This window comes from Ambystoma mexicanum, chromosome 12 (assembly GCF_040938575.1).
Source record: "Ambystoma mexicanum isolate Mex_15411 chromosome 12, UKY_AmexF1_1, whole genome shotgun sequence".
In the NCBI taxonomy this organism is placed as follows: domain Eukaryota; kingdom Metazoa; phylum Chordata; class Amphibia; order Caudata; family Ambystomatidae; genus Ambystoma; species Ambystoma mexicanum.
The window spans coordinates 636,187,618-636,205,123 of NC_090936.1; the positions used below are offsets into that span (position 1 = coordinate 636,187,618).

General features: G+C 46.3%; 1 protein-coding gene across 1 annotated transcript in view; it reads right to left on the minus strand.

Moving 5' to 3' along the window:
• The window catches only part of IQUB (IQ motif and ubiquitin domain containing), a 548,499-nt gene that overhangs the window by 140,977 nt on the left and 390,016 nt on the right, over nucleotides 1-17,506 (minus strand). The window lies entirely within an intron of this gene.

The following is a 17,506-nucleotide window of genomic DNA, read 5'->3' on the forward strand; positions in this document are numbered from 1 at the left end:
GTAGTGAGGACCATGTAGCAACATTACAAATGTCCTGCACTGGAACACCTCTGAAGAGCCGAAGTGGTAGCCACTCCTCTGGTGGAATGGGCTCTCAGGTTTTCAGGGGCATCCTTTCCCACAATGGAGGAGCACTCTGAAATGCATAAGATGTTCAAACGGGATAAAGTTTGTTTAGTCACGGCTTGGTCTAGACTGTGGCCAGTATACCCAATAAATAGTTGGTCATCTTGCCTGTCATTTTTCATCCTAGAAATGTAGAAGCAAAGAGCCCTTTCTGGGTCTAGCCTCTGCAACTTCTCTTGATCCTTAGAAGGGTGAGGACGTGGATACAAATCCAGTAGTGTTATTTTCTGTGTTGGGTGGAATTTGGTCACAACCTTGGGAATGAAGAAGGGACAACATTCAAGATTACCTTCTCCTATTGTAAAAGGTAGATTTGCCCTTATACCTTCAGCCCAGGGGCCCTTAGCATAATCAATCTAACACAAAAGGGGGAGAAAGAAAAGTTAATATGCATAATCTATATATAACACTTTATTTGTTGACTCTTTATTGGCTGCATTTGGTAGCTGACTTAAAACACCATAGATCGGAAGGTGTGGCCAAGAGCCGTAGGAAGAGGACATGAAAGCTTGGAGCTCTGATCCTCACCCACTAAACATCCTGCTTATCCTGTAGATTAGCCCAGGGAGCCCTAGAAACATCTTGTGCGGTGAACGGAGCACTCCGCGGGTGGCCCGGGTGGACAGTCCTGTTTAGAGTAGATGTGAACGGCTGGACTGGGGAAGACAGGCCGGAGGTTCCCCCGAGGCACTATCTTGGAGCCTGACGTGGAGGCACCCTTCGCCTGGAGTCTTGGTCCAACCTGAGCGTGGTATCATGGGTGAGGGCGGAAGCCGCAGCAGAGTGCCCTGGATAGCCCAACACCCAGATGCGATCCACAAATGCAGGGGACGGGCAACACCTTAGAGCAGACGGAGAGGGCCCCCCCCCCTGCTCCCTCCCCAATACCATTTAGAGGCGGCAGATGGCCCAGGCCTGATAGGATGATGAGCATTGGAGGGGACATACCCTCTTACAGATAAGTGTGCCGGAGGAAGAGAAACATGCAGCTCGGCCAGCTCCGGATCACGGTGTCACGTTTTTAGATGCAGGTTTTCCCCGGTCCTTGATGGAACACCCCAACCAGCTGGAAGGGGGAAAATTGCTCAAGTGAACAGCTGATTGGAGGGGAAGTGAGACATGGAGAACAGGCAGGCCTGTGACACGTATGAGCCATTTGGGAGTGCCCATGGACTTCCAGAACAGAGTGTTTACACGTAGGGACTCCGTCCCGGGCAGTTATCGCAAAACCTTTTCATTTCCGGGCCCGGGATGTGATACTCTAGGATGAAGGAGAAGAGGAGTATATGAGGTTGATTGTGCCAGACTCCCAATATTCCCTGACTTCACCCAGGAAGTGCAAAGGCAGCAAAAATCCTACGACGCGGCGAAGATGAAATTGAGAGACATGAATCTCAGATATATGATGTTCTACCGGGCCAAGCTCAAGGTCCTAACGAACGAGAGATCTATTTTTTTTCACTAGCCCTGATGAGGTGTGGGAATGGATAGACACCTTGGATGGCTACCGCAGGGACAACGAAAGGCCGAAAGAGCCAAAACAAATGCCAAAAAGGAACAATGACTATGGTTGCCGGCCCGCAGTCCTGAGTAAGGAGGGGACCAGCAAAGTCATTGTACAGCCAGACAGCACATTGGTGTTGTAACAGGAGTTGGACATTTGATGGGGACAGAGAGCAACTTTTGTGTTAGATCCAATTAGAAACTCAATATGCATGCAGGCTTTGAGAGATTCTAGAGGGGTGACGATACTGATCCAGAAACAGGTGAAATTTGCTGTGTATTCATTGATTTGAGATATGGGCGGGAGATACATATTGGTCGTGGGTTCATTGGGGAAGGGGTTATTCTGGGACTGCCTTGTGTTTATGACCCATCACCATTACAAATACAATTATTATACAAGCTCCAGGGACTATTTGTACGGCTCCAGGTAGACCATTGGTTGATCGGGGTGATTTTAACGATGATATGGACAGAGGTCAACACCATCTTCCAACGGCCACGGGCCGAGGTGGAGTCCATAGTGAGTTTGTGAGTGCTAATGGACTAGTGGATGCATGGTGTCTTTTGCAATCGTGGTAAACAGACTATTAATTTCACTCGGGAGCATATCTCTCTCTTTCCAGGCTCAATTATTTCTTTGTGGCAGGTCCAGACACCTGCAGAGACAGAGATGTGCTGCTCCTGCTAAGGGGTATCTCTAACCACTCCCCATTGCTAGTTATAGTGGGAGGGTAGCAGAGAGGGAGCAATTCTTCCTGGAGACTCAATGCATATTACCTTGGTTTCCCAGGGGTGGTTCACGAGCTACGAGAACATATGGCAGAATATTTTACCACTAACACCCTAACTCAGGACAGCGCCGCAATGCTGTGGAAAAGATATAAGGCAGTGCTTCAGGAGGTAATCGCGACCCTGCCAGCTCTGGAAAGGGACAGATTAGCGAAAATGGTGGCAGTTGAAATACAAGTGTATGTCTGGAGCTGCAATTTATCGCAGACCGTTCCCAGGAGAACCAACGTTTCTCGTCACACATGAGGGACTCCTATCCCACTCTGGCCACTGACATGGCAGGCGGAAGCATGCAGCATTACGGGCAAGTGTGTACAAAGTTGGAGACAAGGCCAGTGAATGATTGGCGGGGCTGGAAAAACATACATACGAAGCGTGACTAAGAGAAACGGGGAGGAAACCAGGGTCAAATAAGGGTGACAAGGGTTTGAGGAATACTATCGGCAATTGTTTGGAGTCCCAGCGGGTAACAAGGGAGAGGCCTATATGGATCCATTGGAGAAGCTCTCCCTGCCACAGTTGACAGAACAACAGATTGAGGTCCTGGAGGTGGCTATCTCCCTGGAACAAATAATGGCAGCAATATCCTCACTGCAGTCAGGTAAGGCACCTGACCCTAATGGCTTCCCAGCTGAGCTATAGAAGAAGCTCACTGGGGAGATATTAGACCCCATGCTGGGAATGTTTCAAGCAAGTAAGGAGACAGGGAGTCTGTCTACCGACATCCAAAGGGTGACAAGTGGTAGTCATACAGTAGAAAGATATGCCCCCAAACGAATGTGCTTCGTATTGCCCTATATCGCTCATTAACATGGAATCAAAGATCTTGGCCAAGGTGCTGGCCACGAGATTAAACAATTGTTTACCCACTTTGATCCATTTAGATCAAAATGGGTTCCTACTACATCGAGTTTCGCATATCCAGATGAATATCCAGAGTCTAGATGTGGTTCTGGATAGAGTAGGTGTCATCCCGCATCCACTGGCTATAGTAGCTGTTGGCTTTGAAAAGGCTTTTGACTCAGTTTACTGGGAGTTTGTTTGGGCAGAGATGGAATGAATGAGATTTGGGGCGCAATTCCCACAGTGGGTCAGTTTGCTGTACACAGACCCTGAAGTGAGGGTTCGGGTTAATTGCAAGATGTCTAAACCCTTTGCATTGACAAGAGGAATGCAACATGGTTGCCCTCTCTCTCTCCAGCACCGTTTATAATGGCCATGGAGCTTCTGGAGGTGTGGCTACAGCATCGCCCCCTCATGAAAGGATTTGTGTGGCCATTGGGACACGAAGAACGGGTGTCATTGTACGCTGACGACCTGCTCTTGTACAGATATACGGATGGTACAGTGGTCTAACTGGAGCGAATCCAATTAATTTCCGGTACATGGGGGTCAACTGGCCATCTCCGATTTATGTGCTTTCAGGTGACGGTGGGCTTGTTCCGGAATTGGGCATACAAATCTGTCGAATGCCTGCAGAATTTGTATGTGCTCCATAACACTCCAGTGAGGGTCCCGGGAATATCAGAAGATTGAAATTGCACTGAAGAAACTACTATGGAAAGAGTCTCAACAGAGAATTGCCTTACGTCACTTGTGTAACTCGGTATGGGAAGGCCGGATAGGACTTGCAGATCTCCAGAAGTATTATTGGCCTTCTCAATTGACAGTGGCAAATGAATGGCTCAGAGGAGATGTGACTAGTCTCCACACCCGAAAGAACGGAATGGGATGGGCGGCAAGGGCCCATTACAGGTATTACATGGGAAGATTAAAACAGTTGAGACACCCTGAATTTCGCAACAGACGGTAAAGGTGTTCAGGGCGGTCATGAGGGCAGTCAGTTGGGATGGGGTAGTGACTAAATTGGCCCTGATATGACACAATCGAGACCTACCAGAACTTATTAAACTGTCCTTTGCGAACCAATGGTATGGGAAGAATGTTGGAGTTATGGGGGATGTGCTGTTGGTGGGCCGGTTACGGTAATTTCAGGAACTGCAACAGAACCTCCACCTGGAGGGAATAGATAATTATCATTATACCTGATTCCAACATGCTCTCTGGTCACCATTTCGAGGGTGTTATGAGTGCCCAGAACAGACTCCGTTGGAGGCCAACACTCACAAAGACCTCCTCACTAGGGAGGTGATCTCGACCCTATACCAGATACTTGTCAGTCACATGACGAGCCCTTTGGTGAATCTCTGACAGACATGGGAAACAGATGTTGGCTCATTAGAGGTGGAGGAATGGCAAGATGTCCTGATGACCCTGAGAGAAATAGCTATCCCGCTAGATACTGGCTTATACCGATAAAGATACTGCACAGGATTCATTATACTAGGGAGTTGCTCCTTAAATGGAACTGAATACTGGCTCTCATTGCCTACAATGTTATACAGAAGAAGGAACGTTTTATCACACGATTTGGGGATGTCCCAAAATCAAGCACTTTTGGGCTAGTGTAGCAAGCGGGTGTCCGCTGTTGTCTGATTGTAGCGAATCCACATCACATCCATGTTTAAACAAATTGGGAAGACGCTAAGAAAAACAGTTTCATATGGGTTTTGTATATATGATCTATGGTATTTTCAGCAAGCTAGCAAATGCAGCCAATAAATAAAGTCAACAAATAAAGTGCTCTACATTGTTTATGTATATCAAGGTTCCTTCCGGCCCCTTTTGTGTTAGATTATTTAAACCAATAATAATGTTTTCAGAGTTAATCATTTGAGTGTACAAGAATGGAGAGGTTCACATGGAACTCCCATTAAGTAGGTTAATACCAGGTTCAAATCCCTGGACAGGACAAGAAAGGGGGCCAGTGGAAAAGTATTTGTCAATCCCCTGAGGAATTGAATGACAATTGGCATCTTAAAGTAAGAGCCTTGCTCTGGCCTGTGTTTAAAAAATGAATAAGGCCACCAGGTAACGTTTGACGGCAGCCACCTGCAGTGCCTGATGGGCTAGTTGCAGCAAGAAAAAGCACTGCAGGGGTACTGCAAGTAAAATAAACAATATATTTACCTCTACACCAGCTGCAAAACCTGTTCCAATGGCACTGGTATAGTACTTTAGTTGATGGTCTTCTGTCCAAAAGCAACACCTCTGTCACGTCTCCTGGGAGGTCCCAGTCTTTGTAAGTTAGCCTCTCAGAAACCAGGCTCAAAGGTTTAGCGTTCTGATTTCTGCGTGCAGAAGACGGCCTCCCTCTTGTGAGAGTAGGTCCACTCTCTGGGGGAAGATGGAATGGAGGGCAGATGGACATGTCTAGAATGTCCAGGCACCACATGCCCCTGGCCAACGCGGATCAATCAGGATCATGGACTTTCCAAACGTCCTCAACCTCCTGATGACATGAGGATTGACGGGGACTGAAGGGAAAGCATACAGGAGTGGAAATTCCCAGTCAACTACGAACGCGTCCCCCAGAGCTCCTCTCTGAGGAAGTTCCCTGGAGCAGAACAGTTCACATTTCCTGTTGACAGTGGATGCGTGAGGGGTTCCCCAAAGGCCACAGATCTCTAGAAGGGCTTCCTGAGCCAACTCCCACTTGTGGGAGACCGTGCTCTGCCTGCTCAGAACGTCTGCGGTCGTATACTCTTCTCCGGCTAGGTGAACAGCCGACAGAGAAACCCTGTTTTGTAGCACTCAAAACCAGAGCTGCATTGCCTCCCTGCAAAGTGGTAGTGACCCTACACCACCTCTCTTGTTGACATAATGCATGGACACTGTGTTGTCCGTCATTATCAGGATGTTCTTCCCCCGTATGGATGGCAAAAAAGGCCCTCACCGCCAGTCTTATTGCCCTCAGCTCTAAAAGGTTTATGTGTAGTCTGGATGCTGATGGGGACCAAAGACTGGTGTGAGAAACCTGAAGGTGGCTGCATATTTAAGAGGAGTGCATCTATCTACGGTGAGACACTATTGACGTCAGGCTGCTTTGGGAGTCAACACGCCCCCTTGGAGCAGGGCAACCATTACGCTGCAGGCCCACGTTTATTAGTGTTACTGTTCAGTGGTGAGGAGGGAGGTGGCCACAATAGAGCACGGGCTATACCAGTGTCCCTATGCATTGTTGCAGCCTTGGGGCATAAGATCCTGACGCATGGTGGACTGCTTCATTACACAGCTAAATACTACGGGGTGTGACTTTTCACAGCAATACTACCTTCCCACTTCCCTCGAGACCGCTGCACTTGGCCCTGACTGCGAAAGAACACTACAGGGCCGATATGACGAAAGGCACAGGTAAGAAGCAAAGCTTCATAAACATGTTTGCCAAGACTGCACCTTAAACTGTGGAAGGGGTGGGAAGCGTCATGGGTGACACATCGGAGCAAAGTGAACCTAGTGAATAACATCGCATGATGGAATATATGCGTAAGGGGTTCACTGCCATACATACCAAGCTTGATGACATGAGTGGCACGATTAGTTCCATAAAGTTCTGCATGGAGAAAACTGACCTTCGCATTACTGAAGCCGAAACCAGGGTGGGGACGGCAGAAGATGAGATTACAGCACTCAGGTCAGATGTTACCTCACTTTCAAAGCAAGTGCTTACAATCGGCAACAAATATGACGATTTTGATTCCCGATGAAGGCACAATAATTTGCGGATAATAGCCATTCCAGAGGACAACATTGATGGTTCCATGGAAGACTTTGTGGAGCAGACCCTCTAAACTTTACTAGATACCCCTACACTATCCCCACAATTTGCAATTGAATGTGCCCATCATGACCTTGCTCCTTGGCCGGGTGCGCCACCCTGCCCAATAACAGACTGCTCAACTACCGGGACAGAGATGCGATACTGAGAGCGGCGAGAGCCAAGGGAGAACTGCTGCTGGGATCCAACAGAATTCACCTCTATCCAGACTTCTCAATTGTGGTGCAGCAAGAGAGGAAATCCTTCATGGCTGTAAAGTAAAGACTCTGTGCTATACCCAGCTAAAAAGCGAATTGAACATGGCGTCAGGGTGCACTTTACCATACCCGAAGAAGCCATGATGTTTCTAGACGTCGCTCCCCTGGTTGAGCAAACTCATTGACCAATACCTGCTGAAGTACGAGTGAATAGTTGCACGATTTAGCTGTTGCTTGTTGATTACATTTGAGCGTTGAATATTGCTACTCAGATTGGTAAGGTTTTTACAAATCTCTCATCTGACACATATTGTTGATTCTAAACTATGCACCCTGTAATGTGTTCAAGATAATATCATGCTATGGCTGTGTTGATGCACGGGCTGTTGCCGGTGAACATCCCTCCATCATGCTAAATTGCAAATGTTGTTGGTTTGATGGGTGTGGGATGTGTATTCCTCTGGTTGGGAGAGGGAAGAGGGTGGGGATGGGAGTTTTGGGGTTAACATACAAAATGTGCTTGACAGGTGCATAATGGTTATTAATGTGCAGTGTTGCCTAGTGGCAATTCCCTTGCAATGCTCAGTGTGGGCTCGATATGTATACAGGACCTACGTTATCTGCTGGCTTGATGGGGATTGAGACATTACGATGTATGAACTGGAATGTGCAGGGTTTGGGAAACCCAGTTAAAATGCGGAGACTCCAGCTGAATGTGGAGCGACACAAAGCCTGCATTCTGTTTTTGCAGGAAACACATGCAGTGACTGCTGGTTGCGAGAGGTTTGCCAGAAACTGGGACACACAATGGTTTTTTACAACATGCTCCACTCAGTATGGGGGAGTAATGACTCTGATCCACAAGTCGGTACAATATGTGCATAAGAAGGCACACCTGGAACCCCAAGGTCATTATGTATTACTGCATGGTATGCTGATGGGGAAAGAAGTGGTACTGATGAATGCCTATTGGCCAAATGTAGATGATCCTGAGTTTTACTATAGAATAATTCAATTGTTGGCACTATACCCCCTTATACCTATCCTGTGGGATCGGTGGTGGGGTGATTTTAACAATATTAGACACAGACCTCGATAGGTCCGGACATACAGTTCGGCAATTGACAAAAGCTGCCCGAGCGATACTAGGAGGAATGGCTGACGTGGGGGTAGTAGATGCCTGGAGAATGCTCAATCCAACATCCTGAGTATACTCCTTTTACTCTACAGTACACAGCTCATTTTCGTATAGAAATGTGGCTTGTGTCTAAGGCTCTCATTGGAGTTTCTGTGATGTTCATATATTGCCCAGGACCTTCTTTGACCTCTCCCCAATGACACTGACACTGGTTGAAGCACTGGGGACTAGACAGATGTGGAGATTTAAACCGTAGACATTGCAAGATCCAGTGTTTGGGGCAGAAATGGCAAAATGTTATGGAATACTTTGAAGTAAATATGGGCTCCGTAGACAAACGTGTGATGCTATGGGATGATTTTAAAGCTTAAATTTGTGGCATGCCTTAGCTACATAATTGGGGGTTCTCAAGACGATACAGTGTGATATTCAACCCAGCGAGAAAGCCCTGCGCCGGCTAGAGCTGCTATATGCGACAACTACCTCCACCCGGTGAGACATTAATGTGGAACTGGATAAGTTCCGGACACACTCCGATAGGAAGCTGAAATTCCTCGATAACCTGAGGTCAGCAAGACAATATGGGGAAGGGGAACGCCTCGGTAAACTACTAGACAGGGTAGTGTGGCAGGCAAGTGATAGTCACCATATTCCATACGTGCAGGACAGCTCTGACGTATTAGTACACACTACGCCCAAGGTGAATCATGTATTGTATTGAATTCCTTCTATGCTACGCTGTATGCCATTTTAGACACAACATCCCTGCCTGACATAGAGACATTCTTCCATGACCTACCATTAACTAAGTTGTCTAATGAAGCCAGTGAGATCCTGGACCTCCCATGACATCAGAAGAGATGCCCTCCCCTCTGGGAAAGCCCCTGGACCCGATGGCTTGACGATGGAGTTTTATAAATGATTTAAATCACATCTTCTCCCTGCTTTGTGGGAGGAGTCATGTATCCGTAAGGTACTCCCCCTCGCCCCCACGCTGAGAGAGGCCATGATCACGGTATTACTAAAGCCTGATAAACCGGCTGAACATTGTAGCTCGTACCAACCCTTTTCCCTGATAAACTATGATGTAAAGATATTCGCTAAAGTGTTGGCCCTCAGACTGGCACCTTACATGGAATATATCAGCCACAAAGACCAATCGGGCTTCGTGCCGGGCCGATCAGACACCTCTTCAATATTCTGGCTTAGATCGATTGGGACAGGCAGGCAGTATAGCTGCTGCGCTAGATATCCAAAAGGTGTTCGATTCGGTATTGTGGCAATTTATGTGGGTGATACTAAATAAGTGCAATTTTGGGCCTAGGTTTATAACCTGGGTGCTATTGCTAGATAGATCACTGCCTGCTAAAGTCAACACAAATGGTCTTTCTGCACACATCAACATCTCCAGGGGAACCAGAAAGGGGTGTCCGCTGTCACTTCTATTATTTGCTATTGTGATTGAATCTCTGACGGACTTGATCAGCCATAAGCATGCACTGGAATCAGACTCTCGGGTGAGCCTGAGATTATTTCATTGTACGCAGAGGACACACTTCTATTTATGCGTAATCCACAGCTACATCTGGTTCCAATTATGAGTGACGTTCTGTCCTTTGGGGTCCTGTCGGGACTCTGTGGTAATTGTGCTACGATGGTGGAGCTGCAAGACCTTATGGGGTTTGCCTGGGCCCCTGTTGTGGGATACATCAACCGCTAGCAGAAATCCCCTACATCACCAAACTCAGCGGTCACCGGCAGAATGGCTGCGCTGGTGCAGTTGAGCACTATCGCCTTGCCTTAAAAACTGCATTTTGCAGTCACCAAGATAATGGCTGCACTGTCTGACCAGCCACACAAGGGGCGAGATAAAACACCAAATACCCTGATAATTGCTGCCAGTACTTTCTTCAGTGGCACCAGAGAAAAGTTCATTTTATACCAAAATGAAAAGAATGCAAAAGGCAGCGCTGCTAGGCTGCCAGCCCATAACTTCACTGAAAAAGACATTATTTTGCCTTTTAAAATGACTGCGCTCTGATGCTCTTTTTCATCGGTTCAACAGTACACAGTCTGATCCAGTGAGATCCAGCTATGTCCACCAATATTCAGCTTGTGCTCCAGCAAAAGGGGTCATTTCTCACAGAATGACAGGTGTGTCAGGCAAGATCTGTGAAATCACAAAGAACTTCATTCCAAGCCTTATGACGCTTTACTTTGTAACAAAATATCATAGCTAAATTCTTTATAGAAAAAGCCCTCTCCCTCTCCTAGCTCATGTAAGTTTCAAGGGATCTTTATTTGGACAGATGCCTGTGCATTAGAAACATGACTGGGGCCTTGGAAAGATTCAGTAAATGAATGTGAGAAGGCTACATTGTCAAGTGCCGGCCAAGGAAAATTGACCACGTGTCAATCTGTTTAAAAGTGAAATGTTACATTAAGGCCCTATCTTTGCATAGAATGTGATGGGGGTTTTGTTCCAACAGACTTGCTTCTGGTACAGAAAACAATAATAATAAATAAATAAATGTTTCAAAAAAAGATAGTAGGCGCTCCTCTCCAGAGAGAACATGGCATGATAACCTGTTCTGAGACAAGAGTTTGCAGCACACGCTTTTTGCTCACTGTGCTCAGAGAGGCGCAGCTTCACCTCAGTGATGAGACCCAACAAGGCTGAAACACGTGTATGGGGTTGCTGTTGGTACTCTTGTTCAAAGAGGAATTGCCATAGCATTTCGGTGCTGGACTTCCCATATGGGCGGGACAAAGACTGATATGCAAATGGATATTTCCCATCTGTGAAAGGTACAGTGAGCAAAAAGCGTGTGCTGCAAACTCTCATCTCAGAACAGGTTATCATGCCATGTTCTTTCTGGAGAGGAGCGCCTGCTACCTTTTTTGAAGTAAATAAATACATGCATTTGTGAAACCAGCAGGAAAGGTTTTTCACGCCCTGGCTTCAAAGTACAAGTGCTTCTTGGAACAGGACGTGCCTCCCCCCAAGGGGACCAGCATCTGGAAACTAGGAATGGGCCAAGGGGAAGACCTCACACCCCCATCAGACTCTGAGGCAGTGCTCCAGCCTAGCACAATAGATTTCTGGGACACATAGGTGTGACTTTTTAGCAGCACCTCCCCCCTCCACTCCAACTGGAGAGCTTCAAAGACAAATTCCGTGGCAACACTGGGCTGAACTGACATAGGAATGACCATATTTGGAAGACAAAAGCCAGCCCACATGGCTCAAAAGACTATTTTATTTAAAAAAACTTTCAGACTTATTTCTGCAACCACACCACACAAGAATGCGAAAGTTTAACAGTTTAAATGTATTTTTTATGTAATTAAAACAAGACATAGTAGTTGTCCCTAGTATTTAGGGAACGCAAATAGCAGGAAAATGTAAATTATGGGAAAAGTATACATGGTGGAACAATCAATACAAACATGCTCTGTGATAATAGGTACACAGATATAAAATTTGTAGAATTTTAGGTGAAATATTTCCCAATGAAAATCACGAAAGATTATTAGGAGGGCTAAATGACACTGTGCAAACCGGGGAGTTGGACTGCCATGCTCTATTTGTCTATGTGATTTGTAAAAGTGCCACAACTGTAAAAATGTCCAATTTATGTCATAACTGATTGTTGGCACAAATAACTGTGGGAGGGCATGGGCTTTGTAAGCACACCCCATAAAACTGATGTCATGTGGCTGAAGTCCAACCGGTTGACAGGAAGGTGGTAACAGTAACTCCTGACCAATCCAGTTGTTAGACATGTCAAGCCAAAGGTCTGCCCCCATCGTAAATCCTATGATGTCACACGCCTTATAAAAGGTAGAGGCTCACAGAGACAGAGGACACTCTCTTTTGAATATTCCAGCTCCTGTGTATCCAGATATTCCATATTCATCCTGCAATATTCCAGATTCCACTGCCAGGCCAGAGCATAGCTGACCCTATCCAGGCAGGACTATTGATACAGAGAAACCCCACAAAAAAATCCCCAATACTCAGGGAGAAAGGGGAAAGGTGGCTGAACCCTCATTGGGATTATCCAGTGCTGCCCGCTTGCCCTGCTATCCGATCCCTCCAGATGAGGTGCCGCTGTGCCATGACCAGACCTTTGCCCAGCTGTTTTGTTAGGAGAACAGTGACCAGATATTGCCTCGCTGTTCAGAAACTCAGTCCACTGTTCAAAATACCCATTCAAGTGCTTGTTGTGAGTATTTCCCTTCCCCAACAACCACAAACTGCATCATTTGCTCTGTTACCGTGTATGAGGTCCAATCCCATAGAAATCCCATAACTGCCTTAGCAGAAATCCTTAAAACTGTCAGAATCCTCCGTGCATCCTGTCCTTGATCTCTAAGTGTTAGCGCCATTCTTCAGCTCATTTCTGTGCTTAGTACTATTTTGATTAAATAAATTAATTCTCCCTAAAAAGAGGCACACTGCGTGAAGGGTTACAACTGCAGCGTAACCTTTCTATTCACGGGTGGCGTTTCTCTTTTCTAGCCACTAAAATCTAGTTTAAGTGAAACCTGACCTTTCCTTTCCAAACCGATTTTCTCTGTCAACTGCTTTTATTTTTTAAAACAAATTTCCTTTCCCATTGAGAATCTCATCCTGTCATTAATGTATTTCACTTGCATATTATCCCTGTGATGTGCATCTGTCAATCAGCCTAAAAACTGCATTCCAATTCTGTCTATTTCACCAATTTTTCAAACCGTTTTGACATTTAGACCTGTGTAAATTAGCAAATGCAATTTCTATGCGTGTGATTTGGCTGCACTGTGTTGTCACTTCAAAGTCGATTTTTGAACTGTATTCCGTTGTTAGTACCTTGCCTCGTAGTTGCTAGTGTTCTTACATCCCTGATACTGCTATAACTCATATTTACCTAATTAATTCAACCGCACATTTAAATGAAATATTTGGTAATTCAGAGTGTTATTTATGCAATTGCAAAGGTTTTAAAATACGATTTTGCGTCCCATTTCGTGGGGGAAGGTCAGACTTGAATTCCGTTTACTGCCTTGTATACCTGACTCCGTGCCTCTCCTTTCTATCCAAATTCGATTAATAGGGTTTTGAGGGAGCATTGCAGGGGGAAATCTTAACTTTGGTGCTATCTACCCAAAAAGTAAAATTGCTCCCATTAATTTGTGCTTTGAATATGTTATAGTAGAAGGTCAAACTAAGTGTATTTCATCAATTTACCTTGTAATTATCACCACATTGGTGATTGCTGCACAATATTAAATTTGCGTGACTTTCTCTGAATTTGAAATAAATAAATATTGTATTACCACCCACTGGCCTGGTTCATGGTCCATTGTGACCCGGGGTATTTGTAAAAGGGGGTGTGAGACAGGTTGGGTGCCAGCTCAATATGAATTCTAGGAAATTAAGTAAAAGTGTTTTAACTGTGCGCTGCATCCTAGGCTAGTGGCAAGAGTCCTGGTCTGGTGTATGACGCCCGATTAGAATCCTTAACACTGTGGAGATAAAGTATCTGGGTGTTGTAGCGGCATGACACCTGGCTATATTACAAGACTGCAATTATGGTACATACATGCCTCAGTGCACGTGCAAACTTTTGAAGCTGGGCGAAACTCCCACTCACCATAGTGGGGCGAGTAGCGCTACTTACAATGGTAATCCTCCCGAAACTTCTATATTGTTTTTAAATATACCACTTTGGCCGAGGGCTGGGTTCTTTGGAGGGCTGAAGAAGGCAATCGACAACTATATGTGGCATGCTGGGGCGGTCCGTCTAAAATGGCACACATTGACTAGATCATACACAAAGGGAGGCATAGAGGCCACAGACTTTGAAAAATATTGGATTGCAGCTCAGGTGCAATATGCAGCCTACTGGTTTGACAAGGATACCTCCCACCCACATGTTAAAATTGAATGACATGCGGCTGAAGCTCGCAATATCCACTCAATGGAGCTACCTCCGCTGTTTGAAGATCCTGGAGTAAAATATCCTGTTAGCGTGACAGCATACGCATGGAGTATGATATGGAAGTTGTTGGGAACTCCCCGTCCATTTCATGGGGACCTCCCATTATGGAACTTTATTCTGTCATTTCCTAGGATAAACAAGACTGCTGAGTGACAGTGGGCATTAGACAGATACACAACCCTGCAAGACGTATATACAATGGGTACCTTCATTACACTTCAGGAGCTACCTGGGCCCTCACAAAGACGATCCTCACATTGGTTGCAATACGTAGGACTCCGACGTGCAGTCAGGGATGCATGGGTAAAGTTTCCAACACTACCACATGACAAACTACTATTAAGTTTTATATTGGAAACAACCGTAACCCGAGGCAGAGTGGCTAGATTGCATGACCTGTTGCAGAGTTGTGGGAATAGGCCCCTCACCAAGCTCCGCAAGACTTGGGCAAGAGACTTGACTATTGCTGTCACTGATGAAATCTGGGAAGCCATGTGTCTGCAGTCTCGCACTTTATCCCTCAGCTCTATATTTCGCTTAATAAACGTCAATTTGCTACACAGATTTCACTATACTCCACCTAGGTTGCATCTCTTTTATCAGGCACATTCCGCTCTCTGCCCAAGATGTCATTCGGAAGGGGCGGGATACCTTCATATGTTATGAGACTGTTCGGAGCCAGAGCCAAGAGACTTTCTGGCGTGGAGCGTGTGATGCCATGTCTAAGATATTTATTTGTATCATTGAGACTATCCAGATGCAATGACTGTCTCATAAGTTTGAATCACTGCAACATGTTTTTCATAAACTGGCAAGTCTTTCTTACTACTTACAGTCCTGATGAACACTACTGCTACGGTTGACACCCGGCAGTCCATCAGTTGCGCATTGGCAGCGTGAGGTGACATGGGCTTCTGACCGTGAGGAGCAATGGTCCCTGCTGCAGCCGATGGGATGCAAACCGGTTGATATCTGGCCTCCTTTTCGTACTTACCTAATGCAAATACAGGGAAATGTGTCAGATACTGAAGACTTGTCAAACTGTCAGTAAGCCTTCCCCCAGGCCTGTATGTTGTCCCAGTCTGGGCCTAAAACATCAACTGAGCCACGCTGTGTTATTCTTCTCCTGAGTTATTTTATGTAATATGGGTGTAAATTGATGTACTGAGTAATGCTGCCATGATTATTCCATGTTATAATGTCGAGCACTTTGATAAATAATGTTTTTTTTTTAAAAGTGGCCCTTCGTCCAATTGGAAGTTAGTGGAGGGTGCAGAGAACAGGTCAGATGTGATCCCTTCGTCTCAGTGCAAGAAGGAGTCTGGCAGCCGCGGCTTGGACTCTTTGGAGTTTGTTAAGTTGGTAGGCTGGCTAACCCAAGTAGATGGAGTTCGCTTAGTCCAGTCTGGACATGACAATGGACATAATTGCAGTCAGTCTGTTGGGGTAGGTGAGGTAGGGAAAGGTGCATCTCAGAAGCCTAAGGTGGTAGTGACAGGATTGGGATGCATTATAGATCTGGTGGGACAAGGTTAGGCCCGACTCAATAGTGCAGCCAATGTATTTGACTGTGATTGAGGCGGGGGGGAATGCCGAGGGAGGGGGACCATGGGAGTGGTTGCAGGAGTAGAGCTATATTGCTGCACACCATAATCTCAGTTTTCCCTGGGTTCAGAAGGAGGTGGTTTACCTGTCATCCATAAGTCTATACCTCCAAAACATGCTGCTAGATCAGGTCTTGGAACGGAGCTCGATTTGGGAATTCTCAGGATAATTTGGGTGTCGTCAGAGTAGTTATAGCAGGTGAGGTTGTGCGAGCGGATGATCCCTGGCAGAGGGGTCATGTAGAGGTTGAAGAGGTAGGAGGCAGGTGCCTTGGGGTACTCCAGTGCTCATTGGGCATGCAGTGGACAGGAAAGGGGGGAGGAAAGTGATTTGCTGTCTGTTGTTGAGGAAAGAGGCAAGCCAGTTGAGTGCCAAATCTTAGATTCTTAGGAATCGAAGATGGTCAAGGAGGATTGAGTGGTTAATGGTGTCAAAGGCTGCCGAGAGATCAAGGAGAACAAGTGTTGTGCATCCTTCACAGTCTGCCGAGACTATGAGGTCATCCCAGGTCAAGACCAGTGTGGTTTCTCTTCTGTGGCACGGCCAAAAGCCTTATTGTGTGGGGTCTAGGAGGTTGTTGGGTTCAACGAAAAGGTTGAGGTGAGAGTATGCTGAGCAATTGATAAGTTTCACCAAGAATCGGGTGTTGGAGATAGGCCTGTAATTGATTGGCTGAAGGGGGGGAAGCATGCTTTCTTTGGAAGGGGTTTATATGCACTATTTTGAAGGGTGCTGGGAAGATGCCAGAGGTCAGGGGGTCATAGAGTATGGACCTCGCCTGTTCTCCTGCACTGGTTGAGGCGAAGATTTCTTTGAGGAGAGTGTCGGGACAAGGGTGAAGGGGGGACCCGGAAGGTCTGCTGCTGGAAAGTAGTTTGAGGAACTCCTCACTCGAGACAGGGTTGAAAGAGGTGAAAGAAGGCGTTATCCCGGGGATGGTGTAATCTCGAGGAGCGGGTGTTGGGTCGGGGTGAGGTTGGAAAGTTTGGCATTAAGGGTGGCCGTCCTGTCCTGTGCTGTTCTGTGGAAGTGTTGAGAGAGGGAGTTGCAGAGTGTTTGTGTGGAAATGGTCGGGGCAGTGGTGCAGGAGGGCTTCACAAATTCCGTGATGATCCTGTGGAGCTCTTTGCTGCTGCTGTGGCAGCTCAGAATTCTTTTATTTTAATACTTTTTTTGGCCTTTCGGATCTCAGATTTGTAGTTCCGGTGATGGTGGGCGAACACTGACTTGCTATAAGGGGTTTTGGATGCTCGTCATGCTGTTCTGTCATTTTTTCGAATGTAAAAGTTTCGAATGGCAAACTTTCGATTTTTTTTGTCGGAATGCCATTCTTTCGAATGACAATTTCTTTGAAAAAAATTTGAAAGTGCCGTCAACATGGGTTAGGGTTGGGGCTTGGGTTAGGGTTGGTGGGTGGGAGGGTGCCGTGGGGGTTGGAGGGTGTTGTTTTAGGAACCCCCCCCAATGAACAATAAAACCT